General features: G+C 36.7%; 2 pseudogenes; one reads left to right on the top strand and one right to left on the bottom strand.

Moving 5' to 3' along the window:
• Positions 1–2,488: 2,488 nt before the first annotated feature.
• On the top strand, positions 2,489–19,323 carry LOC131176090 (RNA-dependent RNA polymerase 1-like; annotated as a pseudogene).
• Positions 19,324–19,631: 308 nt separating this feature from the next.
• LOC110653669 (loganic acid O-methyltransferase-like) lies at positions 19,632–21,077 on the bottom strand (annotated as a pseudogene).
• Positions 21,078–22,042: the final 965 nt, after the last annotated feature.

Genomic DNA, 22,042 nt, shown 5'->3' with positions numbered 1-22,042 from the left:
GGTTGCCACCTTCCCATGGCTATATCGAGACTGAAAATGCCATGGCCCTATCTCTCTCTTTCCCTAAGTTGTTGGCTGTGAGCTCGATCTCGTTTTCTCTCTAGAAGTGTTAGACATGGCCGGCTGCTCTTTCTTGGCTTTGGATGGTTTACTCTGTTCTGCTTGGCTTCTGTGGAAGAGTTTTCCATTCTTGGCTTCCAGTTGGTATTTTGGTCCTGCATTTATAATGGTAGAATAGTAGGGTTTGGCTACTTAGGATTATGGGCCTAAATGTGGGGTTTGCTCTTTGCGTAGGGGACTTCCTTTATATTCAGACCATGGTCTTCGTCCATGTAGTTTGGCCTTTGGGATTTTATGCAATGGATTTTACATTTCAAACGAAAAAATAAAAATAAAAATAAATTAGAGTAATTAAGTAAAATAAAGAATAATTTAATTAATTATTAATACATTTTTATAAAAAAGTTTCATAAAAATATTTTTTTTTCTTCTTATGGCTTAATAATTTATTTTTTTAACAATAATTTAAATTATATTATTTATATGTTTATTATTATTTTCTTTTAATTTACGATTCCATGTAATTGATGATTTGGGAATCGGGGTGCAAAATTGGCCAATATAAATCTATGCATTTGCCACGTGGCTCATTTATTTGATAATTACCATAATGCTATTGTTAGTCACAATCACAAGGATAAATACTATTTAATTTAAATTGAATAGATTGAATTAAATTATCTTAATTTAGTAATTTAATTTAATTTTTAAGATAATTTAATTTAATTTTATATTTTAAAATTTTTAATTATTTTAATTCGATTCGATTTTAAAGAAAAAAATTTATTAAATCCAATTGAATCGAATTATTTTATTAATTTTTATTAATTTATTTTTATAAAAAATTTATGAATTATATGTAATTATATATATATAAATTATTTAATTTCATTAATTAATAATTATTATATTTAAATTAAAGTTAAAATTATATTAAATAATTTAAAAATTAAATTTAAATTAAAAAATTCATCAAAACTCATAATTAATAAGTTCAAACTGAATTAAAATAAAATAATTTAATTCAATTTAATTTTTCATCTATTATAATTATAATTTGATTTAATTTTTAAAATATAATAATTTAATTAATTTAATTTTAACCTTGACAATATACGAATTCGAATCTTTGGCATATCTATTTTAAGTTTGGTTTTCCAATTGGAAGCGAGCCAAATTTCCATCGACGACATCACACGTCGACAAATGATGTGTCTTTGCGATGGAGGAATTGTCGCCGATCTTTGTATTAAAAAGAAATAAAAAATTGACTTGATTCATAGCCATTGCAGAGACCAAAGCAAAGAGGGACTACGAGAGTTGGGACTTGAGAGTGTTTACATTTTCTCTTCTTTCTTGGAAAAATAATCCACAACTGAGGACTGAGGAGCTTTGGCTTTGGTCTTTCTTTCTCTGTATCTGGTGAGAACCTCTCAAATCTGGACGTTCGACCCAGTCGATTCTTTGATCATTTCCTTTCTTTGCGGTTTCTTTGTGTGATTTGGAGAATCAAGAATGTGATACTATCTATGAAAGAATACCATTCTTGATGCAAAATTTCATTATTACTTGTTAAATTTCATCACTTTATTCAGTTATCTATGAAAGAATGTGACACTTGCTACTTGCTTATATATGTATATGAAAGGCCAACTTGTTAGTTGTACAAAGCATGTTCTTGGGCGCCTGCCACAAAGTTTAAGCTTTTAGATTAAGTGGTTCTTCGGCCCTTAATCTTTTAGCTAGTCGATTCTTGATGATAGAGTGGTTACATATATTTCTGATTGGTTTTCCTTAATTATTTCAAAGAAGTATCATCTTTGTTCAACGAAAGCCACAGATACTACCTTTTAAAGTACAATGCTTGGCTTCTGAGTCATTGTTCTTATGTTCAATGAAATGTTATTGTTTCTGTTGATTCCGTAGAGAGTTTATGTTTTCAATTAGCGAACTTTCCATTTAATCCCAGAAAATGATTTATCTTCAGAATTGTTGCACTTTATTTACTTGTAAGATTGCAGGCGTGCATGTAAATTCCTTTGATTCTCACACATTTTTTCAACTTCCACATTTGGATCATACTGATATAATTCAAGGTTATTGATTCATTGAGTGAATAAATACGCATAACGTTGGTGGATCCCGCATCACCTTTTCAATGCATCGACCTATTTGGCCATAATAATTACAGGCCCATATTTGGAAGCTTGTGAGGTTCTTTCCATGATCATGTTGTATGCGTAACTTTTCAAATTCTATGCATTAAAATTGCCTTTTGTGATCAACCGCATGACCATGACTACAAGAATATGCAGAATCCATGATTTTTTCATTGTGAAAATGCATCTTTTCCTACAAGTTTTGGATCTTTATATTTGCAGTGGCTAATTTGTTTGTCGATTTTGACTGCAGAGTAAGAATTGCTTGGATGGGTAAGACAATTCAAGTGTATGGATTCCCTTCTAATGTGACTGTAGATGAAGTTAAGGGCTTTTTGGAATCATATACAGGTGAAGGAAACGATTTATGCTATGAAGATCAGGGAAAAGGAGGGTCCAAGAAAATATGCTATTGTTCAATTCACGACTGTCAGAGCTGCTGAATATATTATCTCTCTGACTAATGAACGCCTTTGGTATGATACTTCATATCTCAAGGCTCGGATCATGGACACTGATATTGTACCAAAGCGAGGACATTTTGCCTGACATGGAACATATAACCTTTGCATTTTGGATGTCGGATATCAAAGAAGAGTTTTATGTTACGTGGAAAGGGACGAATGTTTCGGTGAACATTGAATTTGAAATGAAAAAATTACACTTTTTTCTGTCTCATCATCAAGTAGAGTACAAGCTTGACCTTTTATATGAGAACATCTGGCAGATGGTGCTGCATCGTCCGCGTGGTCAATCTGTGAAATATCTTCTAATTCAGGTTACTTCAATGTCTTATTTATTTTGGAATGATTGAATTACTTTCTCTTGATACTCTAGAAGCCATGTTTATTTATTATTTGAAGTGTGGCTTGAATTTTGGACATTTTGAATGTTTTCATGAAAAATATCGTGAAATATTTTATGAGATAAGTGGTGGTCGTGAAGGGCATGAGCCGGTATGAACCAGTTGCAGTATTGTGAGAAATTAGGAAAACACAATGGCTTAGGGTTTGAGAAAGTGATTTTATATTGCTCTTTTTAATCACAGTTTGTGACATAAATCTTACCTTCAAACCATGTATATCTTAGTATTCATTCTTCTTTTCTTCTTTACATTGTATAATTGCGTGATTGTGTGTGCCTTATGTGTTTGTTTTAACATACTTACTGGGTTTTCTTGATCCTTGGAAATACATATATACCTTATTGCACAAATGAGAGGGGATGGTGGTGTTATCAACATAATATTGATATTCTTGTGTTTGCATTGCTATTGCAACTTTCTTACTGGTCTTTCTAATAAATTTTATATACTTTAAATCTAGTAAGTTTTTTTTTCTTGGTGGCTTGACATGGGTTTACAGTTCCCATTAGTTTGGGCTTTGGTTTCCTGGGTAGTTATCTCAATCCAATTTTTTAAACATACAAATTTTGAAGTTCAGTGTAGATATAAGGAAAAAAAGTAGCTAATTGATTATAAAAAGTTGTGCTGATTAGCAGAGAGTAGTGCCGATATGTGACATGTGATGATGTGTAAGTGTAGAAAGAGATGATTCTCCTTGATTTCAATTAATCTGTACATGGGTATATATAGACAATTGATTCCTATAATTGTGTTCTGCTAATTAGGAAGAAATCCTAAATAAGAAATCCTAAATAGGAATACAGAATATACAAAGAAATAATATAGTGATTGACTTTCCATAACACTCACTCTCAAGTTGGAGCATTGATGTTAATCATGCCCAACTTGTTACAAATGTAGTCAATCCTAGCTCCATTCAGAGCTTTTGTGAAAATATCTCCTAACTTCTCTCCAATTTTGATGTGTCTTACTGAGATGATCTGTTGTTAAATCTTTTCACGAACAAAGTGACAATTAATCTCAATATGTTTGATCCGCTCATGAAACACTGGATTAGAAGTAATGTGGAGAGCAGCTTAATTATCACACCACAATTTCGCAGGCAGGGAGGTCTTAAAACGTGTCTCATCTAGTAATTGAAGTTTCCACATTACCTCACATACTGATTGTGCCATGGCTCTGTATTCCTATTCAGTACTAGATCGAGAAACTATACTCTGCTTCTTGCTTCTCCAAGACACCAAATTTCCTCCAACAAAAGGTAATATCCGATGGTTGGCCTCATGTCAACCTTAGATCCATCGATCGGCATCGAAAAACATTCAACATTCAAATGTCCATGATTACCATATAACAAACTTCTTCTGGGCGTCCTTGGATAACACAAGACTTGTCCCAAGGCTTCCCAATGAGCAATGATTGGGAAGACATAAAGCGACTTACCACACTAACGGCATAAGCAATGTCGGGACAGTGACTGTAAGGTAGTTCAATTTTCCTATCAATCTCCTTTATTTCTCTGGATCTTCAAACAACTCACTATCCCCTACTAACAGTTGTAAATTTAGAGTCATTGGTGCACTGCAAGGCTTAGCACCTAATTTTTCTGTCTCTGTCAATAGATCGAGGACATATTTTCTTTGAGATAAGAAAATACCCTTCTTATTTCTCATAACTTCAATACCCAAGAAATACTTTAATAATCCCAAGTCTTTGGTGCAGGGAGTTTGGAAGAAGGTTTTAAGAGATGAAATACCTTTAGAGTCACTCCCAGTGATGACAATGTCATCCACATAGACTACCAGGAGAATTAGACCAGCCTCATATTGCCTATAAAATACTGAGTGATCACACTTACTCTTTTGCATACCAAATTCCTGTACTGCTTAACTGAATCTCCCAAATCAGGCCCTAGGACTTTGTTTCAAGCCATAAATTGACTTCCGAAACCTACAAACTTTACCCAACTCCCCCTGAGCAACAAACTCAGGTGGTTGTTCCATATACACCTCCTCCTGAAGATCACCATGAAGGAAAGTATTCTTGATATCCAATTGGTACAGGGGCCAATCATATGTAGCTGCTAAAGAGATAAACTAGCGAACAGAAGTAAATTTAGCTACAGGAGAAAAAGTGTTAGAGTAATCAACCCTATATGTCTGAGCATATCCTTTTGCCACAAGGCGTACTTTTAACCCAGCCACAGAACTATCAGAATTTACCTTTACTGTAAATACCCATTTGCAACTAATAACTTTCTTACCAGTGGGCAAAGGCAATAGTTCCCATGTACCATTAGCATCTAAAGCCTCCATTTCCTCTTTCATAGCAGCACACCAGCCAGGATGAGACAGTGCCTCACCAACAGTATTAGGGATAGGAACAGAGTCTAAAGAAGTAACAAAACACCGAGAACAAGCAAAAGAAGAGATAGGGTAAGTGCATGAATGCTTACTTTGAAGAAGAGCAATGGGTAAGTCTAGGTCAGAATCATGATCAGTATGAGGTACAAGATCTCCTAACTAAGTAGTTGGTGGAGGATCTGAGTAAAGAATCTTCAATCTCCTGGAATAAACATGAACAATGGGAGGTCGAGTAGATCTAAAAAAAGAAGGAACAGGCTGTGAGAGAGGACTAGACATTGGTTGGACAGTATATATTAAGAGATCATCCTCCTTCCCCTGACTCTCATAAACAGATGATTGAGGAAAGAATGGAGTGGACTCAAAAAATATGACATCTGCAGAAACAAGATAACGATTAAGAGTAGGAGAGAAACAGCGGTACCCTTTTTAGAGTCGGGAGTACCCAAGTGTTATGGAAAGTCAATCACTATATTATTTCTCTGTATATTCTGTATTCTGTATTCCTATTTAGGATTTCTTATTTAGGATTTCTTCCTAATTAGTAGAACACAATTATAGGAATCAATTATATATATATACCCATGTACAGATTAATTGAAATTAAGGAGAATAATCTCTTTCCACATTGTATCAGAGTAGGTCATCTATCTAGGGTGACTATTTGTTCTCACCACCCAGCTCAGGAGAGACGTTGACCGCCGACCGGCCATTTCGACCCCGATCAATATCGCTGGCATCTCCTCAACCCCCTCATTCCACCACTGTGTGCTGTTGCCTGATCCAGTACACCATTAGAGGACTTCTGAGGTTTGGCTCTCAGATCCTATTTCGGTATTTGATTGATTTGTGATTTTGGGTTCTTTTGCTGCTATAAGCACTTTGGATTAGCGTTTCGGTTAGTTTTCTTTGTCTCAACAAATGACAGACAATAAGAATGTTATTTCTGATGTGATTCCGTGATGACTAAGATCACGGAACACAAACTTAATGGTTCGAATTACCTGGAGTGAAGTAAGACTGTTAGGGTCTATTTGCGAAGCATTGATAAGGATGATCACCTTACTAAAGATCCACCCACTGATGATACACGACAAACTTGGCTAAGGGAGGATGCTCGGTTGTTTTTGCAGCTTCGGAACTCGATTCACAGTGAGGTAATTAGTTTAATTAATTACTGTGAATTTGTTAAGGAATTAATGGATTACTTAGAATTTTTGTATTCTAGTAAAGGGAATATCTCTCGTATTTATGATGTTTATAAGGCATTCTACCGTGCTGAGAAAGAGAATAAGTCTCTCACGGCTTATTTTATGGATTTTAAATGAGTATATGAGGAATTTAATGTATTTTTGCCTTTTAGTCCTGATGTAAAAGTTCAGCAGGCCCAACGGGAGCAACTGGCTGTTATGAGTTTTCTTGTAGGCCTTCCTTCAGAGTATGAGACTGCTAAATCTCAGATTCTCTCCAGTTCTGAAATTTCCTCTTTGTATGAAACGTTCACACGGGTTCTTTGTACAGAGAGTACCCAATCTTCATAGTCTGCCAGTAGTGCTCTTATTAGCCATAATCCAAATGGACAACAAGGTAATAGAAGAGGAAGTAGAGGATGAATTACAGGCAACAGAAGTAATCAACGTAATGGAGAGGCTAGTTCTAATCAGGACTCAAGAGGAGTCATTTGTTATTATTGCCATGAGCCTGGCCATACAAAATATAATTGTCTGCAACTTCAGAGGAAAAATCAGCGATCACAGATGGCAAATATGGCAGTAGAGAATTCTACAGTATCTTCCTCTGAGAAAACTATTTTGGTATCTGCAGAGAATTTTGCACAATTTTCTCAGTATCAGACATCTCTAAAGCCTATCAGTTCCCCTGTCACTGCGATCGCTGAGTCAGGTAAATCCACTACATGCCTTGTGTTTTCCTCATCCAAATGGGTTATTGATTTTGGTGCGACAGATCACATGACAGGTAATTCTAGTCTTCTATCTGCTTTTCAGTCTAATCTCACTTCCTCTACTGTTACTTTAGCTGATGGTTCTACTTCTTGTATTATGGGTTTTGAAACTGCGAACCTGTCTTCGTCAATTTCTTTGTCTTCTGTATTGTGTCTACCAAAATTCTCTTTTAATCTACTTTCTGTTAGTAAACTTACTCGTACCTTAAATTGTTCTGTTTCCTTTTTTCCTGATCAGTGTTTGTTTCAGGATCTTATGACGAAGCAGATTATTGGTAGAGGACGCTAGTCAGGTGGTCTCTATATTCTAGAAAATCATGTACCTCGGTCGCTTGTTTGCTCCAGTACCTTAACACCTCTTGAAGCTCATTGTAGATTGGGTCATCCCTCTTTGTCTACCATGAAGAAGCTGTGTCCTCAATTTCAGTCTTTATCAGTACTAGAATGTGAGTCGTATCAGTTTGCAAAACATCATCGTTTGCCTTCTGTGTCTAGAGTCAATAAACGGGCTTCATCCCCTTTTGAGTTAGTTCATTCTGATATTTGGGGTCCTTGTTCTGTTACTTCTAAAATTGGATTTCGTTATTTTGTTACTTTTGTTGATGATTACTCTCGTGTTACCTGGTTATAATTAATGAAGAATCGTTCTGAGTTGTTTTCTATATTTTGTGCCTTTTATAATAAAATCGAAACTCAATTTAATATTTCTATGCACATATTAAGAAGTAACAATGCCAAAGAATACTTTTCAAAGACAATTTCAGTCTTATCTGACACAAAATGACATTCTTCATTAGTCTTCTGGTATGGATATCCCATCCCAAAATGGCGTGGCCGAAAGAAAAAAATCAGCATCTTCTTGAGGTAACTTGTGCTCTTCTTTTTCAGATGAAAGTTCCTAAATACTTTTGGACGGATGCAGTTTTTGCGGCATATTTTTTTATCAATCGTATGCCGTCTTCTGTCCTTAATGGAGATATTCCTTATACTATTTTGTTTCCTACAAAATCTTTATTCCCTATTGAACTCCGTATTTTTTATTGTACCTATTTTGTGCGTGATGTTCGTCCATAGATTATCAAATTGGATCCAAAATCTTTCAAATGTGTCTTCCTTGGGTACTCCCGGCTCTAACAAGGGTACCGTTGTTTCTCTCCTACTCTTAATCGTTATCTTGTTTCTGCAGATGTCATATTTTTAAGTCCACTTTATTTTTTCCTCAATCATCTGTGTATGAGACCCAAAATCGTTCAGAGTGGAAAAAGCGAATCCATATAGCCGACCCCAAATTTTTGGGATAAAGGCTTAGTTGAGTTGAGTTGAGTTGAGTTTATCTGTGTATGAGAGTCAGGGGGAGGAGGATGATCTCTTAATATATACTGTCCAACCAATGTCTAGTCCTCTCCCACAGCTTGTTCCTTCTGTCTCTAGGCCTAATCGACCTCTCGTTGTTCATGTTTATTACAGGAGATTGGAGATTCCTGACTCAAATCCTCCACCAGCTACGTTGGGAGATCCTGTACCTCATCGATCATGATTACGATCTAGACTTACCCATTGCTCTTCGTAAAGGTAAGCGTTCATGTACTTGTCCTATCTCTTCTTTTGTTTTTATAATCAATTGTCTTCTTGTTCTCGGTATTTTGTTACTTCTTTAGACTCTGTTCCTATCCCTAATACTGTTGGTGAGACACTTTCTCATCCTGGCTGGTGTGCTGCTATAAAAGAGGAAATGGAGGCTTTAGATGCTAATGGTACATGGGAACTGTTGCCTTTGCCCATTGGTAAGAAAGCTCTTGGGTGCAAATGGGTATTTACAGTAAAGGGAAATCCTGATGGTTCTGTGGCTAGGTTAAAAGCACGCCTTGTAGCAAAAGGATATGCTCAGACATATGGGGTGGATGACTTTGACACTTTTTCTCCTGTAGCTAAACTTACTTCTATTCGCTTGTTTATCTCTTTAGCAGTTACATATGATTGGCCCTTGCAACAATTGGATATCAAGAATGCTTTCCTTTATGGTGATCTTCAGGAGGAGGTGTATATGGAGCAACCGCCTGGGTTTGTTGCTCAGAGGGAGTTGGGTAAAGTTTGTAGTCTTTGAAAGTCTCTTTATGGCTTGAAACAAAGTTCTAGAGCATGGTTTGGGAGATTCAGTGAAGCAGTACAGGAATTTGGTATGCAAAAAAATAAGAGTGATCTCTCAGTATTTTATAGGCAATCTGAGGCTGGTCTAATTCTCTTGGTAGTCTATGTGGATGACATTGTCATCACTGGGAGTGACTCTGCAGGTATTTCATTTCTTAAAACCTTCCTCCAAACCCAGTTTCAGACCAAAGACTTGGGATTGTTGAAGTATTTCTTGGGTATCAAAGTTATGAGAAGTAAGAAGGGTATTTTCTTGTCTCAAAGAAAATATGTCCTTAATCTATTGATAGAGACACAAAAATTAGGTGCTAAGCCTTGTAGTGCACCAATGACTCCAACTTTACAACTGTTAGCAGGGGATAGTGAGTTGTTTGAAGATCCAGAGAGATACAGGAGATTGGTAAAAAAATTGAACTATCTTACAGTCACTCGTCTTAACATTGCTTATGCCGTTAGTGTGGTAAGTCAGTTTATGTCTTCCCCAACTTTTGCTCATTGGGAAGCCTTGAGACAAATCTTGTATTATCCGAAGGCGCTCAGAAGAGGTTTGCTATATGGTAATCATGGGCATTTGAATGTTGAATGTTTTTCGGATGCCGTGGGCTGGATCTAAGGTTGTGGGAGGTCAACTCTGGATATTGCGTTTTTGTTGGAGGAAATTTGGTGTCTTGGAGAAGCAAGAAGTAGAGTGTAGTTTCTCGATCTAGTGCTGAATCCGAATACAGAGCCATGGCACAATTAGTATGTGAGGTAATATGGATACTTCAATTACTAGATGAGACACATTTTAAGACCTCTCTGCTGCTCTCCATATTGCTTTTAATACGGTATTTCATGAGCGGACCAAACATATTGAGATTGATTGTCACTTTATTCGTGAAAAGATTCAACACAGATCATCTCAACAGACACATCAAAACTAGAGAAGCGGTTAGGAGATATTTTCACAAAAGCTCTGAATGGAGCTAGGATTGACTACATTTGTAACAAGTTAGGCATGATTAACATCTATGCTCCAACTTGAGGGGGAGTGTTATGGAAAGTCAATCACTATATTATTTCTCTGTATATTCTGTATTCCTATTTAGGATTTCTTATTTAGGATTTATTCCTAATTAGTAGAACACAATTATAGGAATCAATTGTATATATATACCTATGTACAGATTAATTGAAATTAAGGAGAATCATCTCTTTCTACACCAAGGAAGACACATTTGAGAGACTTCGAATCCAATTTAGTAACCTGTGGACGAACATCACGCACAAAATAGGTACAATAAAAAATAAGGGGTTCAACAGGGAATAAAGATTTTATAAGAAATAAAGCAGTATAAGAAATATCCCCATTAAGGACAGAAGATGACATACGATTGATAAAAAAACATGCCGTAGAAACTGCATCCGCCTAAAAGTGTTTAGTAACTTTCATATGAAAAAGAAGAGCACAAGTTACCTCAAGAAGATGCCGATTTTTTCTTTCGGCCACGCCATTTTGGGATGGAGTATCAACACAGAAAGGCTGACGAAGAATGTCATTTTGTATCATATAAGACTGAAATTGTGCTAAAAAATATTCTTTGGCATTGTCACTTCTTAATATACGCACAGAAATATTAAATTGAGTTTTGATTTCATTACAAAAGACACAAAAGATAGAAAATAACTCAAAACGTTTCCTCATTAAATATAACCAGGTAACACGTGAGTAATCATCAATAAAAGTAACAAAATAATGAAATTCAGTTTTAGAAGTAACAGAACAAGGATTGCAAATATCAGAATGAACTAACTCAAAAGGGGATAAAGCCCGTTTATTGACTCTAGACATAGAAGGCAAACAATGATGTTGTGCAAACTGACACGATTCACATTCTAGTACTGATAAAGACTGAAACTGAGGACACAGCTTCTTCATGGTAGACAAAGAAAGATGGCCCAATCTACAATAAGCTTCAAGAGGTTTTAAGGTACTGGAGCAAACAAGCGACCGCTGTACATGATTTTCCAGAATGTAGAGACCACCTGACTCACGTCCTCTACCAATAATCTGCTTCGTCGTAAGATCCTGAAACAAACACTAGTAAGGAAAAAAAGGAAACAGAACAATTTAAGGTACGAGTAAGTTTATTAACAGAAAGTAGATTAAAAGAGAATTTTGGTAGACACAAAATATATGACAAAGAAATTGACGAAGTTGGGTTCGCAGTTCCAGAACCCATGACACAAGAAGTAGAACCATTAGCTAAAGTAACAGTAGAAGAAGTGAGATTAGACTGAAAAGCAGATAGAAAAATAGAATTAGTTGTCATGTGATCTGTCGCACCAGAATCAATAACCCATTTGGATAAGAAAGACAGAAGGCATGTAGTGGATTTACCTGACTCAGCGATCGCAGTGACAGGAGAACTGGTAGGCTTTAGAGATGCCTGATACTGGGAAAACTGTACAAAACTCTCTGCAGATACCAAAACAGTTTTATCAGAGGAAGATACTGTAGAATCCTCTGCTGCCATATTTGCCATCTGTGATTGCTGATTTTTTCTCTGAAGTTGCAGACAATTATATTTTGTATAGCCAGGCTCATGGTAATAATAACAAATGACTCCTCTTGAGTCCTGATTAGAACTAGCCTCCCCATTACGCTGATTACCTCTGTTGCCTGTAATTTCTCCTCTACTTCCTCTTCTATTACCCGTCCATTTGGATTACGGCTAATAAGAGCACTACTGGCAGGCTGTGAAGATTGAGTACTCTCTGTACGAAGGACCCGTGTGAACGTTTCATATAAAGAGAAAATCTCAGAACTGGAGAAAATCTGAGATTTAGCAGTCTCATACTCTGAAGGAAGGCCTGCAAGAAAACTCATAACAGCCAGTTGCTCTCGTTGGGCCTGCTGAACTTTCACATCAGAATTAAAAGACAACAATATATTAAGTTCCTCATATACCCATTTAAAATTCATAAAAAAAGCCGTGAGAGACTTATCCTCTTTCTCAGCACGATAGAATGCCTTACAAACATCATAAATACAGGAGATATTCCCTTTACCAGAATACAGAAAATCTAAGTAATTCATCAATTCCTTAACAAATTCACAGTGATTAATTAAACTAATTACCTCACTGTGAATCGAGTTCCTAAGCTACAAAAATAACCGAGCATCCTCCCTTAACCAAGTTTGCCGTGTATCATCAGTAGGTGGGACTTTAGTAATGTGATCATCCTTATCAATGCTACGCAAATAGACCCTAACAGTCTTACTTCACTCCAGGTAATTCGAACCATTAAGTTTGTATTCCATGATCTTAGTTATCACCGGAATCAAATCAGAAATAACATTCTTATTGTTTGCCATTTGTTGAGACAAAAAAAACTAATTGAAACGCTAATCCAAAGTGCTTACAGTCGCAAAATAACCCAAAATCACAAATAAAGCAAATACCGAAATAAGATATGAGAGTCAAATCTCAGAAGTCCTTTAATGGTGTACTGGATCAGGCAACAGCACATAGTGTTGGAATGAGGGGTTAAGGCGACGCCGACAATGCTGATCTGAGTCGAAACGGCCGGCGGACGCTCCTCCACGCGTCGGCGAGTGAAGAAACGGCGAGAACCTGAGTTGGGCGCGTGAGCCTCACACACTTGGATTCCGGCGACCGGATCAACAGGGACGGCCGGTCGGCGATCAAGGTTTCTCCTGAGCTGGGTGGTGAGAACAAATAGTCACCCTAGACAGATGACCTACTCTGATAGCATGTAGAAAGAGATGATTCTCCTTGATTTTAATTAATCTGTACATAGGTATATATATACAATTGATTTCTATAATTTTGTTCTACTAATTAGGAAGAAATCCAAAATAGGAATACATAATACAGAATATACAGAGAAATAATATAGTGATTGACTTTCCATATGATGAGTATGGTTAAAGAGGGATTTTTGTGCATGTGGGAGTGCAGAGCACTTGGCAAGTGAGTTAGAAATTATGACTTCTCTAAATTCTTGGCTAATGGTTTCTATCGCATTTAGTTTCTTGGTTATTTTCTCCAGTCTGCAATTATTTTATACTTTTTGATTTAGTGACCTACTTTACTTTTTGCTTTTTATCTTTGTTCTTGATGTGCCACTTGGATCTGTTCTGTCTACATGGGCTTATACCTACCTTCAGTTATGTTACATAAATTATTATTTATCCCAAAAAGAACAAATTAAGATGCTCTTGATGGTAGATATCTTAACTTAGTATTATTTCTACTTCAGGGAACTTGGTTAAGGTTACTTGTATGGTTAAGGTTACTTCTGTTGGATCTTTTCGTTCCAGAGATAAAGCTGGAATGCTTTAGTGTGCTGGCATGAATGTGTACTTTACAATTCATAGATTTGGAGAAATGATGGCAGTAGAATACAAGGATATACTTGTTTGGGAGTTGAAAGCTGCATATCATGAAAATTGACTTTTTTTTAAGTGAAATAATTTTCTTTTTATTTTCCTTGTCGCTTTTTGTGATTTTGTTAGGGTTGGCTTTTGAGAGAAATTGTCATTTGTCCTTTGTTTGAGTGTGATGCATATAGTGATTGAAAGGTTTGTGCCGCCACTTATTTTCTGATTTAAACTAGAAACTGTAATGCGAATGTGGTTTCTTTTTATAGTTATATGGTGCACCCCGGATTTTTGAGAAAGAGATATGCCTGTCATCGAATGTGTTTAAGGATCCACTTTTCAACTATTTTAAGGATGTCCCTGATGACCAATGGGTCAGGACAACAGATTTCACTCCATCATGCCTCATTGGGCATTCATCTGCACTATGTTTGGAGCTTCCTTCCAGTCTTCAACTTCCAAAATTTGAGGAGAACTTTGCTTATTATAATGAAACTGAAGGCAAATTTCTGTTACAGAATGGTTCTGCTTTTTCTCGCAATCTGGATCTAGTTCCCATTGTTGGTCCTTTCTCAGATGATTTGCCATATGAGATCCTTTTTCAGGTTAATTTGTTGGTTCAGAATGGATGCCTTCCAGGGCCAGCTCTTGATACTAATTTTTACAAGTTGGTTGATCCGACTAGAATAAACATTGTCTACATAGAGCATGCTCTTGAGAAAATTTATTACTTGAAAGAATGTTGTTATGAACCTTCTAGGTGGCTTAATGAACAGTATATGAAGTATTATAAATCCAAGAACGTCCCAAAATCACCTTATATGTCCTTAGATGCTGGTTTGGTGTATGTGCGCAGGGTTCAAATAACACCTTGTAAAGTGTATTTTTGTGGTCCAGAGATTAATATCTCAAACCACGTGCTACGCCACTTTCCAGAAGATATTAATAACTTTCTCCGTCTATCTCTTGTTGATGAGGAGTTGGGTAAAATTCATTCAACAGATTTATCTCCTCGTGCTTCTGAAAACAAGGAAAGGAGAACTGCTATTTATAAAAGATTTCTCTCTATTCTCCAAAATGGAATAGTTATTGACAAGAAAAGGTTTGAGTTCCTTGCCTTTTCATCTAGTCAGTTGCGGGAAAATTCTTGCTGGATGTTTGCATCAAGATATGGACTCACTGCTGCAGATATAAGAGAATGGATGGGCAACTTTCGTCAGATACGAAATGTGGCTAAATATGCAGCCAGACTGGGTCAGTCCTTCAGTTCATCCACTGAAACGCTGACTGTTAGCAGAAATGAAATGGAAATTATTCCTGATGTAGAGATTGAAAGGGGCAGAACTAAGTATTTATTCTCTGATGTCATCTGTAAAATATCTGCTGAATTTGCTACGAAGGTGGCCTTGAAATGTGGCTGCAAAGGTTTCTCTCCATCTGCATTTCAGATTCGGTATGGTGGGTATAAAGGTGTTGTGGCAGTTGATTCAACTTCATCAAAAAAATTATCATTGAGAAAGAGCATGTGCAAGTATGAGTCTGAAAATACAAAACTGGATGTTTTGGCATATAGCAAGTATCAGCCTTGTTTCCTGAATCGCCAACTGATTACTCTTCTGTCTACCCTTGGTATTCCAGATCATATTTTTGAGGAAAAACAAAGAGAAGCTGTTGATGAACTTGATGCCATGTTAACAGATCCATTAAGGGCACCGGAGGCACTGGATTTGATGTCTTCTGGAGAGATTACCAACATTCTCAAGGAAATGCTTTTGTGTGGTTATGAGCCAAATGCTGAACCATTCCTTTCAATGATGCTCCAAATGTTCCGCGCATCAAAGTTGCTTGATTTGCAGACAAAAACTAGGATTTTTCTTCCAAATGGGAGATCTATGATGGGATGCTTAGATGAGACCAGAACCTTGGAATATGGACAGGTATTCGTGCAATTTTCTGGTACTAGACATAGGCAGCTATATGATAGTTCCCTCGTGTTTGGAGGTTGTGGATCACACCAGAATTTTGTTATTGAGGGAAAGGTAGTTGTAGCCAAAAACCCGTGCTTGCACCCAGGCGATGTTCGCGTTTTAAGGGCTGTGAATGTGCCAGCTTTGCACCATATGGTAGATTGTGTTGTTTTTCCACAGAAAGGACCAAGGTAGATCTTGCAGTCTCCTCACTCAACTTTTTAGCCTAGTTCATTCTTTGGATATGTTGTCAATTTAGTTTCTGGTTTTGAGTTCTCCACCAAATTCCATTTGAATAGTTTTTAAGATCATTGATTTTGCTTTAAGTACCCAGGCCTAGTTGGTAGTATCATTTGTTCTAGATAGGTATAAAAATGCAAATTCTAGGGCAATGCTAGAACTTCAATTGCATTCTGATACATTTACATTTTGAAAAGAAAAGGTCCTATTTTTCATGTGAGATCAAGGAAATCACATATTTTGTCAAAGGTGGACTAGGAAGTGTATTCTGATCTTGTCCTATTCTTCCAACAACAGTATATAATTTTTCTGTTTTTCAAATGGGTTTTTGAAAACCACAAGGATCCGCTACAGATATAGGCAGCGTTCATGGTTGTATGAGGGAAAGGTAGAGAGATTTGTGTACATGAAGCTGTGTACTTTCAGGGGTGTTGTGGCTTTTCTCCTTGAAGTTTCTTTCGCATGGATGTCCATTGGCTTCAATAACTTCATCGCCTTCGTTGTTATGATTTTCGTTGTCCATGCTATCTTTTCTTGTAGTAGCCACCATTATGGCAACTTCTCAGCTTATTATAATACTGTGCTTTTGTTGTCGGGTCTGTGTTTTTGAGCTGGAATATGACTAGATATATTGTTGTATAGTTGTGGGTGCAAGATAACTAGGTCTGTCATCTGTTATCTGAATTTCTTTTGTGGAAGATAACTGCCTCATAAAATTAATTTACGTCGTATCCTTGTTATGCTTCTTCGAAGTGCACGACAATGTAGGGTTCTCAATAGAACATATGAACAGAATAATGTATTTCTGCTTCTTATGACTTGTATATCTAACAAGCCAAGTGAGATATCACCTTAACATCGTTATTAGTCTTTTGTTGTTGTTGTTTATGTTGTTTTTCTTTTGAGTGGGGGCAAGGGGAAAGACTCCTATGATTTGGAATTCAGTTTTGATTCTAAGATGGGCACACGTATCAGTTTCTGCTTTTGTAATGCTAATGCTTGGGAGACTAGAACTATGATGCCACTTTTTCAGAAATTTCTGTGTAAAATCAGTTCATTGACGTCCGTATCTGAATTATAATCTTAGACCTCATCCAAATGAATGCTCGGGAAGTGATTTGGATGGAGATATCTACTTTGTCTGTTAGCAAATTCCACCAGTGGACTATACACCAGAGCCAACAGTGCAGCTGGATCATGATGTTACAATTGAGGTATAATATTTCTAACATTTGACCAATTATCTAGTATCAACTACAGTGTTCGTGTTTTCCTCCCTACTAAAAATATTCAATGCTTCAATTTATGAATCAAATGCTTTCTGTTGACCTGTTCAATGAAGCTGCCATTCTTCAAAATTCCCATGTTCCTTATCTTAATTTCTTGTGTTCTCTATGACAAATAAATTGCATTGTGACAAACCATTAAACTTTTACATAGGTTTCCTCCATCTTGTTGTTGAATAATAATAATAATTTTTTTTCATTTCCCTGTCCAACGATAATTAAGACACATATGTTCCCATTTCTCAACAAATTATTTGATTTAGTTTGCTAGAGGTGCCTTATTTCTGAATTTCCATGATTGTACTACTACAGGATGTTGCACTTGTACATCTATTCTACATGATTGTCCTTCTGCCCCCTTATGCACAGTGTTTTGTTCTGGCATAAAGGGGGGATACCCACGCCTTCCTTTTTCTTGGTAGAAAGACATAAATAAAAAAGAAGGTAGCGTGACTTGATTCAAGAGAGTGTTCAAAGGGAAGAATATTTAATTGGATATTTCAATCGGCAAATAATTGAATGCTTTCGTCTAGTCCAATCAGAGAAAGTTATTTGCCAGTACTATACATAAATGCATAAACCTTCAATCTCAATTGATATCAGTGGAAGAAAAAAGAGGAACATATACATATGTCTCTCTTATTGATGTTTTCTCATGCCATAGCTAAAAAATCATATATGCCCTTTATTGAGAGATTTTCATTTTGTTTTTACATGACGTTGAGGAGTATTTCACCAACTACATCTTGAATGACACCTAGGGAATAATTGATAATGCTCACACTGTCTTTGCTGATAGGGAACCTTCCAAAGCAATGAGTGATCCATGTATCGAACTTGCCCGTAAATTTTCTATTGCAGTTGACTTTCCAAAAACTGGAATACCAGCTGAAATACCTCCCCATCTACTTGTTAGAGAATATCCTGATTTTATGGAAAAGGCTGACAAACCAACCTATCAATCGCAGAATGTGATTGGAAAACTTTTCCGAGAAGTGAGACACATTGGACCACCTACAAGCTCTATCAAGTCCTTTACTTTGGAAGTGGCAAGGCAGTGTTATGACCCTGATAGGGAAGTAGATGGCTTTGAGGATTACAAAGATGATGCCTTCTATTACAAAAGCAATTATGATTACAAGTTGGGCACTTATATGGATTATTATGGCATCAGAACAGAGGCTGAAATTCTCAGTGGAAATATTATGAAAATGTCAAAAGCTTTCACCAAGAGAAGGGATGCTGAAGCAATTGCAATGGCAGTGAGGTCCTTGAGGAACGAAGCGAAGTCCTGGTTTTATGAAAAGGGAAGTGGATTAGATTCTGTAGCTCATGATGTATATGCAAAAGCCTCAGCTTGGTACCATGTTACCTATCATCCTAGTTTCTGGGGCTGCTATAATGAGGGAATGAAACGAGATCATTTTCTTAGCTTTCCATGGTGTGTTTATGACAAACTGATCCAGATCAAGAGGAAAAAAATACGTATGAGAACGATTATCTCATCTTTGGAATGCCAGTTTAGTCATGGACTGCAGTTGAGTTGACAAATATGTGGAGATAAGTATGGCATATGTATTGATTCTATGACAGGAACTTGTATATATCCGTAATACATAATTTCAGTTTTCTAGGGAATTAATCGATTTCACTTTCACAGCTATCAGCAGGGCCTTTATGACGGGCCAATCCAGATCCAGAGGTCTTACATTTATCACCTTTAGATTGCCTGTTTAGATGTGGACTGCTTTGGAGTTTTAGAAGGTTGATTAAGATATGTGAAGATATGTGTTCATATAGTAATTAGATGACAGGACAATGTAAACTTTTATGTTCATAATGGCAAAATTATGTACCATAAGATATTGAAAGGTTATGCATCTGATTTGCATGATTCTCGATGCATTATCTGCTATTAGGTGTGAATCTGCCATTTTCAATTTATGTGATGTTACGTGAAGGATATGCCTTCCCTTGATCGTGTGCCAAAACATGTATGCACAACCATCCTTAGATTGAATGAAATTTGATTTGGAAAAGGACCTGTACAGCTAACAATTTCCACATATTTATAAATCTATGAATGTCCCAACTTTATTCATTAGCTAGTTTCTCTGGAATTCGCAATTCTGCACATTTATAGTGGGGGGTATTCAAGTAAAGCTGCAGTGGTAGTTGGTCATACAGTAGCGTTCAATTGTAGCATTTGCGTTTCAGAATAACAGTTATTTGAGATCCTTGTGCGTTGCTTGATAATAAGGATGGCATCACATCATCCATTCTCTCGAGAAATCGTTCAAACAGTTCATTAATAATCTCAGCACCAAAGTGTCTGGTGATGACTCCTTCCAGCCCTGCTCTGAAGCGCATCGTGATTGAATATCCAGTGGCTGGGATGTCAGGGTTAGTTCTACAATCCGTAGGCTCCATTCTTTCAATGCTAAAACACCCATTTCGAGTCACAGAGTACATTGGAATGTTGAAAGAGTCCACAAGAGCTTCAGATACTAATCCCTGCGGTCAAAAGAGCATCAGATCTAACTGCATTGAACTGTTACATATAAGTTCTAGGTAGACCAGTGGCTGAGTTCATATCAGGCTTACCTCTTTCGCCAAATCCACAAGGCAGGACCCTAAATGATTGAACAATATCCCTGTTGGCACATCAGAATGTGGGATCCCATCTGGAGTCGATGGCAGGATTAGCACCATCATACTTCCCTCCACAAGCTCTTTTGCTTTGGCATCCGAGAACATCCCCATGTACTTGGCAAATTGGGCTGCATAAGCTTCGACTACGGCTTCTGGGGCACTAGTGTAATGAATCCTCCCTTGGTTCCATGCTGGAGAGTCCTTGTCCAGCACCTCCGGAGGCACCTCAGAAAGCCAGTTTAATGCATACGAGGAATGTACAAAATGCAGAGAGGAGTCAGGGACCAACCGGCCATGAAAAGGCCCTGGCACACCGGCTGAAAAATACCTTCTTTTGGGAGGGAGAGACTCGAAAAGGATATTGAAATCATTGAAAAGAAGACTATTAAAGAAGACTTGAAATTGGGGCATTTGATCAGGAGTGAAGCCTTCTGATATGAACTTCTTTTCCACAAAGATCAAGTATAATTTGTGTGCAGTAGAATGTGTTAGGTCCAACTGACCATCCCATATTCGCAACACAAACTGAATTAGAAGCAGATGAAAATGGCTTTATTTCAAGCTTCTCGATGATTGTCTCATCAATCACATTCTTTGTAAATTCCATAATTGATCTCTGCAATACAATTCAATTGACGCCCTTAGTTTTCCGGGTTGCCTAACATCATTTTTTTTTTTTAAAAAAAAAAACAATTGGCTCTAATTATGAACTAAACTCAGCCCTCACAGGTTTAAAAATGACTCCAGTACCTAATTCAACACCTTTTCTTTTTTCAATGCATTTATAAATTTGGAATAGAAAGAAGTTGTTAGAATTTAAATAATTGACAGCTTTTATTGAGGCAGATAGTCGATGAGATAGCAAATTCACGTAGAAAATAAGAAGTGAAGATAAAAAAAAAAAATGTATACCTGACAATAATTGACGGTGGGCATGACACCCATCTTCAATTCTGTTTCTGTCTGTAGGAGTCCTGATGCATACATTTTGCATAGTCATTTAGGTCTAATTTTATAACCATTTTTATTTGATTATTAACCATTTTTAGCTAATTTCATTAGTTAATTAGTTAGTTTTTCATAGTTGTCAATTTTGCATTAATTTGTAATTTTTACTTTGTTTTGTAGGAAAAATGGTGTTTTTGAAGGACTAAAGAGAATTTTTGCCATTGAGGAGTGTCTTCTACAGCAAAAAGAGGTCAAAAACAAGTTTTCAAGCTGAAATATGCATTGACCAAACTGTGCATAACTTGCCGCATAAGCTATGCAGATCTGCATAAGGAGGAAGATCACTGTTCCAGAACCAGCCGAAATGTGCATAAGGAGACTGCATAGCTTATGCACATTCTCACCTCCCTTATGCACATTCACGAAATTGTGCATAACCTATGCACCAAGTCATGCAGCTTCGCATAAGTGACCCAGAACCAGCCGAAAACTGCATAAGGGACTGCATAACTTATGCAGTCCACTTATGCAGTCCCATAAAGAGTTCATTAATGAGCTGGCAGGAGATTCCCTCAAATAATTCCTCCTAGAACATACCATTTTAGGGCTCCATGTCAGAAAAATGCTATAAATAGTCCCATTTTCCCATTTTAGAGGGGAGAGGCAAGGAGCAAAGAAGAGGAGGAGAAGAAAGGCAGAATTTGAGGAGTCATTTTCACCTTCCACACCATTTTCAACCAAGATTTGCAGATTTCTTCCTTCCTTTACATTTTTCTACATTTCTAGTGTTTAATTTCTTACTTCTTAGTTTAGATTAAAGCTTTATTTCCATCTAAACTCATCATATCTTGTAAGCATTATGGATAGTGAGTAGTTTACTTTTGATTCTGGAGTAAGGGATGTAATATTTTAGTTATTTTTGTGGATTTGAACTGGGTTAGTCCTAATTTAATGAATTTATGAGGTTTAATCCATTTCTTGTGTGCTTATTTACATGCTTAATG

The sequence above is a fragment of the Hevea brasiliensis genome, chromosome 18 (genome assembly GCF_030052815.1).
Source record: "Hevea brasiliensis isolate MT/VB/25A 57/8 chromosome 18, ASM3005281v1, whole genome shotgun sequence".
In the NCBI taxonomy this organism is placed as follows: domain Eukaryota; kingdom Viridiplantae; phylum Streptophyta; class Magnoliopsida; order Malpighiales; family Euphorbiaceae; genus Hevea; species Hevea brasiliensis.
Note: the sequence above shows the minus strand (reverse complement) of the source record. Positions and strands in the feature narration are given on the sequence as shown.